At 45.1% G+C, this 6620-nt stretch overlaps 1 pseudogene; it reads right to left on the reverse strand.

Moving 5' to 3' along the window:
* The window catches only part of LOC116081553, a 31837-nt pseudogene that overhangs the window by 12522 nt on the left and 12695 nt on the right, over window positions 1–6620 (reverse strand).

Raw genomic sequence — 6620 nt, forward strand, 5'->3', positions numbered from 1 at the left:
TCTCAACCTGTAGTTCCCAGGGCTCGAACTCAGAGATCCTGAGGCTTGGCTGCAGTCACCTTTATATACTGTGTCATCTCACTGGGCCCCTCCTCCCCAAAAAGTTTAAAACAAATAGTTTTCTTTTGTTGCTGTTGTTGTTGTTATTTGGTGTTTCGAGACAGAGTTTCTCTGTATAGTCCTAGCTGTCCTGGAACTCTCTCTGTAGACCGATCTGATCTCAAACTCACAGAGATCCACTTCCCTCTGGCTCCCAAGTGTTAGGACGGACTAAAGGTGTATGCCACCACGCCCAGCCAACAATTAGGTTTGTTTGTTTGTTTGTGTTTTCTGGTCATTAGTTTTTCTTCCAGCCATAGTTGAGGTTTTCCTCATCTACAGCTGCTGCCAGGGCAGGAGTATTCCAGAAGGTTCTGTATCCTCGCCTCTCTTCTTGCTCTTCCGCTGGGACTTGGAGGCTGGGCGCAGCCAAGACCATGGGACAGGGCTGCCTCTTCCCACACAGCTTTGAAGCCTTAGGCTTTTCCTTCTTCTCTCCAGCTGGGTAGCTAGTCTTCCTACCTGGGCAGTATGGGGCCACTAACAATGCCTTCTTGGAAGCTGCTAAAATTCCTTAGTCTTGGCCGAGAAGGCACACAGTCATGCCAAAAGAGCCACGGAGTCAGCCCAGATAAGTGGAGGGACTTCCCAAAGATGAGGCCATAAAGGGGATGGGGGGATAATTAGGTGCTATGTAACCCAATTATGGTAACAGTCAGTGCCCCAGCAAACACTAGGCCTACTACAGAAAAGATATCTGTTAGGGAACAAGGCCTCACACACTTAGGATAGAAACTGAGGAAGAAGTCCTAGAAGGCCAGCCAAAGTCTTGGCAGGGAGGGACAGGACAGAGCTAGCAGGGGGCTGGGAAGCCAGGCTTGCCCTGCTGCAGTGGAAGCTTGTGGAGAAGCAAGCAGTGGCCACAGAGTCAGTGGGGGGTGGAGGGGTGGGAGTGAGATCAAGTTGGGGCCTAGCACTCCCAGTCTGTCCTTCTATTTAAGCCACAGCGACACAGAGAAAGCAAAGCAGCTTTCTCCTCTGCCTTCTAAAGGTTTGTGCAAGCTTCTACTGGATCACATAGAGAGAGGAGGTCACACAAGAGCCTCGTTCTTCTGGCCTGGAGAGGTGACTCAACAGGAGACCTTGAGAAGAAGAAGAAAAAGAAAAGGTCACAGTCAAGGTCTACAGGTTGGCTGGAGCCTGTGAGCACACTTCTTGTGTCCAGAAAAGATTTCCCATAAAGAGCTTCATAACCAGGTCTCCATGTGTGGATGACCACCAGAGCCTCACCATCCTTTGGAACCCGCCATGTGGCAACAGTGCTCTCCAATAGGATGCTCGTTAATAACAGATGTGACTGATGTTTAACATTTAAGCAAGCCCTAAGAAAGACAAAAAGGTTGCAGATTCACATCCAGAATGTATCCAAAATAGTTTTAATAGCCTTAATAATTTAATAGCTTTAATGATGACAATAGCCAACAATTTAATCCTTCCTACTTCCTACAATCCTTCCTAGGCTTGGTCCCAAGAGTGCCAATTCATTTTATGCCACGGACTGGGTTTCTGCAGGGAACCCTTGTTCCGCCGGGTGATAAGAGATCTGGGCTGGTAGGCAAAGAATTCGGTGAGTGACAAACAGAAACAACACAAGGGAGCGCAGAATCTGAGTGTAATTGCATAAAGTGAAAATCAGGCTTATATAGAATACAGAAACAGGGTCGAATGTCAGGGATCACATAAGCAGGTAGTGGTCACATCAAAGTCAGTAAGATCAAATAGCCAAGTGTAAATGATTCCTTCGGAAGAGCAATAGTGCTCTTCCCTCGCTGGGCTATCTTGGCAGCCCTAAGCAGATATTCTTGGTCTGAAGCAAGTAAGCACCAGGAGGTCCCATTCTAGCAGCTCCTGGGAATGGTTTGGCTTGTAACTCAAACATTAGTTCAGGAAACTTTTCAACTACTCTTTAGTTGGTAAAGCAATTCTGCCTTGTGTGGCACTGCTCTTAGAGTTCTAACTGTGTTTACAGATAGCAATAGTGTTTGACTACTATCTCTAACTCTGGAGATACCCTGTCTGATAAGGGTATCAGGGAATCTTTGTAAAGATTCCAAACTAATAACAGCTAGGAAATCAATTAGGATCATTGAAACACTGTGGAGGCCAGGAAACAATGTTAAAATCTCAGTTTTAGCTATAATGAAATATTTCTTAGGGCACCTTTATGCCTGAATAAAGAAAGCACGCAGATCTCTCCACAGACTTTAGCAGAGACCAATCTGGAACACATCAGAGTTAGGAGATGCCAAGATGCCAAGAAATGAACTCCAGGAGGCTAGCTAGTTCCCTTTGAAGCTGCACACCTCAAATCCATGAACAAGCTTTCAGGCCTGACACTCGGAATCCATTGGAGTGACAAGTGGTCGTGGCAATTTTATTTTTGTTACAACCTTATAAGATGCATCATTACCATCACCACCACCACTATCATTCCCATTTAATAGGTTATGAGGCGCTGAGAGGTTAGAAGTCCAGGTAAGGGGTAAAGCCATGCATTGGCCTTTTTGTTATTGTTGTTGTTTTGTTTGTTTTTGAGACAGGGTCTCAGTATATAGCCCAGAACGCACTATGCTGGTCTCAAACTCATACTTCCTTCTGCCTCCCTCATGTTGACATTGAAGTCTTGGCACCATGCCCAACCCAAAGCCCTGCTTTCATCTCCAGAAGTGCAGTGTTGAAGGTCCCTTTGAGTGTGTGGGCTACTGCCTGCTATGCCCTGCCTCTCATGTCTTCCACACCAGGGACTAGACAGCAAAAGCAGATGCTGGAAATAAGATCCTTGGGCTTTGTCAGCATGCTTCTGTTTGTAATAAACATGTCTGTTTGTTCAGACAATCAAGATCGACTCGAAGTTTGTCATTGTGCTGGGCTGTGAGGTCACCATGTGTCCAAGTCTAACCCACACCTTTTCCTGGCACATACAACCTCAAGATTGCAGAATTGAAAGAAAGAAATTTCTGTTGCTTAAACCTCCTGGTCTAATGGTCTCCCTTAGCTCCGGAGTGAGGTGGTCACAGGCTGGCATGGTGTATTCTAGGGAAGATGAACTAAGCACAGAGGATTCCATTACTTCGTCCACATTCAGGAGAAGCCTGGATAGGTTTTCTTTTTTCTTTTTTTTTTTAAGATTTTATTTTATTTTTTATTTATTTATTTTATGTATATGAATACACTGTAGCTGTACAGATGGTTGTGAGCCTTCATGTGGTTGTTGGGAATCGAATTTTGGACCTCTACTCACTCTGGTCAGCCCCACTCGCTCAGTCCCTGCTCACTCTGGCCCAAAGATTTATTTATTTATTATTACAAATAAGTACACTGTTGCTGTCTTCAGACACACCAGAAGAGGGTGTCAGATATCATTACATATGGTTGTGAGCCACCATGTAGTTGCTGGGATTTGAACTCAGGACCTTCAGAAGAGCAGTCAGTGCTCTTACCTGCTGAGCCATCTCTCCAGCTCCTGGCTAGGTTTTCAAAAGAGTCAAAGGCAGCCCCTTTGAGCGTTCTTGTGCCTCCCATTGCTTCCTGGCTGGGGCACACTGCATTCTCTCAGGTCCACCCAGCCAGCTTCTTTTTCTTTCTTTTCACCTGTTGGGTCGTCTGGCCATCAGTGTTCCTCATGTCTCTGTTACAGACATGGAATCATAGAGATGAAAGAGAACATCTGTCAGGCTAATTATTGTATAGCCTTTCCCAGGAATGCAAAGAATACTTTAAAATGTACCAGCTATCTCCACACAGACTCCATAGGTGTGGAAAATGGTGAGTGGTAAGTGGCTTTAAATGTCTTCAAAGAGAGTCTGAGTAGAAAACATACAATTTAATCCAGAACAGCTGTACTGTAAGAGCTAAGCATGGGGCTGGAGAGATGGCTCAGTGGTTAAGAGCATTGACTGCTCTTCCAAAGGTCCTGAGTTCAAATTCCAGCAACCACATGGTGGCTCACAACCATCCGAAATGAGATCTGATGCCCTCTTCTGGTGTGTCTGAAGATAGCTACAATGTAGTCACATATAATAATAAATAAATCTTTAAAAAAATAAAAGAGCTAAGCATAGTCAGAGTGTCTCTCATCCAGGGACATTTTTACTAGGGACAATGGAAGCCAGGCTGACAGCCAGCACAAACACTAGAACACAAGGAGGAGCCCCTTGATAAGTGACTGTGAGTTCATATTAAAGCACAGTGCTTTATTGATAATTAACATTTTGTCCTGGGCCTTGTAGTTGGAAACTATTATAGCTTGAGTGTGCCTCTTCCCAGTTTATACACTAAAAGCACAGGTATGAGGGGATGGGGAGGTGTGTGCTTCGAGAGTAGAGGCCTCATGAAGAAAGGAGTAACCTTGTAGGAGGGCTACACAAATCTCACTCTGTCATGTGACAGAATGAAAGACAAGATGTGTGGGAGAGAACCGTTAGGAAGAGCAGGCTCTCTGTCTCCAACCTCCAGCCTGCAGAATTGAAAGGAAGAAATTTCTGTTGCTTAAGCCTCCTGGTCTAATGGTATCTTGGTATAGCAGCCGAAACTGTCTAAGGCAGAGGGAGGACTAGATAGAGAAGCAGACACAAGCGTTTTCATAGACTTTATAAGTACCACAGTCTTCATGTCAAACCAGGCACGGTGGTTCATGCCTGTAATCCCAGCATTTGGGAAAGAGAGGCAGGAGGATCACAAGCTTGAGGCCAACTTAACCTGCAGAGAGAGTTCCAGGCCAGACATTACAGTGAGACCCTGTCTCACAAAGAATAAAGGTCCTGTCTATACATTGAACACATGTAGAACTATCATAGTCTCAAAGTTAACACTTGAGTCTCAACTAAGAATGACACAGCAGTCCCCAAGCCCAGAGGACTAAAGCTCACTAGGGTGAAGCCATCCCTGACATTAGTCATCTGGGGCTCACTAGCAGCCCCCTCTCAACATGGCTGTGTGCTTCGCAACTACGTCTTGATTTCTCTGCATCCAGCCATACTCTGGAGTACCATCACAGCTACCACCAGAAAGTTGGGCTCTCCTGTCCTGGCAGGTAGCTTCCTGCTGCCCCTGGAAACCCTTGGCCCCATCGTGCTCTGGCCGATGCGATGTGTGTGACACATTTCATGTGCCTGGATGCTCCCAACATGGATGATCTTTCTGCTGTGGGATTTAGAGACACATTAGTACAGAAATACCCGAGAACAAGCCCACAGAAAGCTGAAGCAATCCTGGAGGTGAGTGTGGTGGACAAGAATGTGAACCTGGAGTGGGCATGGTGCAAGAGTGAGGTAAACTTTAGCTAAGTGCCTGGATTTTTGGAGTCTTTACTGTGGTCAGATTAGAGAGCTTGTGTTTTGTCATTCTAATTTCAAAGATAAGGAAACTATAAAATTGTTCTGTGATACTAAAATATTTTCATTCAAACTTGTTTAAAGACTTTTTTTAAATTTCTCTTAAAAATATTGATTATTGCCAGGCGGTGGTGGCGCACGCCTTTAATCCCAGCACGGGAGGCAAAGGCAGGGGGATTTTTGAGTTCAAAGCCAGCCTGGTCTATAGAGTGAGTTCCAGGGCAGCCAGGGCTATAAGAAGAAACCCTGTCTCGAAAAACCAAAAAAAAAAAAAATTGATTATTTTTATTTTATATGTATGAGTGTTGTGCCTACATGTATGCAAGTGCACCACATGTGTGCTTGGTGCCCATGTAGGCCAGAGGGCATCAGATCCCCTGGAACTGGAGTTACAGATGATTGTGGGTTACAGATGGATGTGGGTGCTGGGAATTGAAACTGGGTCCTCTGGAAGAATAGAATGTGCTTCTGACTGGTGAGCCATCTCCACCCATTTCCTTAAAAACAGCACTCAGATCTATTCCTCAAATACTCAAATCACATCTCCTGTCTCCACTGCTCTCCATTACTAGGGTACAGTCACTGAGAAAAGAGACTGCACCATGATCGTCTTTAAATACTTTAAACTACATTGTGTGTGTGTGTGTGTGTGTGTCTGTGTGTGTGTGTGTGTGTGTGCAGTCAGAAGACAACTTCTGTTGAAGCTGGTTCTCTCAATTTACTGTTTGGTACACAGGGGTTAACCTCAGGCAACAGTGCCTTTATCCACTGTGGTGGTTTGAATATGTTTGGCCCAGGGAATGGCACTGTTAGGAGGTGTGACCTTGTTGGAGTAGGAGTGGTTGTGTTGGAGGAAGTGTGTCATTGTGGGGATGAGCAATGAGACTCTCCTCCTAACCACTTGAGGAAGCCAGTCTTTTCCTGTTTGCCTTCAGAACAAGATGTAGAACTCTCAGCTCCTACTGCACCATGCCTGTCTGGATGCTGCCATGCTTCCTGCCATGATGACAATGGACTGAACCTCTGAAGACAGCCTCAATTAAATGTTGTCCTTATAAGAGTTACCTCGATCATGGTGTCTGCTCACAGTAGTAAAACCCGAACTGAGCTGCCTCACCTGCCTTGAGATGATTTTTCTTTTCTTTCTTTTCTTTTCTTTCCTCTCTCTTTTGTTTTTGTTTTTTTTTT

The sequence above is a fragment of the Mastomys coucha genome, unplaced genomic scaffold, assembly GCF_008632895.1.
Source record: "Mastomys coucha isolate ucsf_1 unplaced genomic scaffold, UCSF_Mcou_1 pScaffold7, whole genome shotgun sequence".
Classification (NCBI taxonomy): Eukaryota; Metazoa; Chordata; class Mammalia; order Rodentia; family Muridae; genus Mastomys; species Mastomys coucha.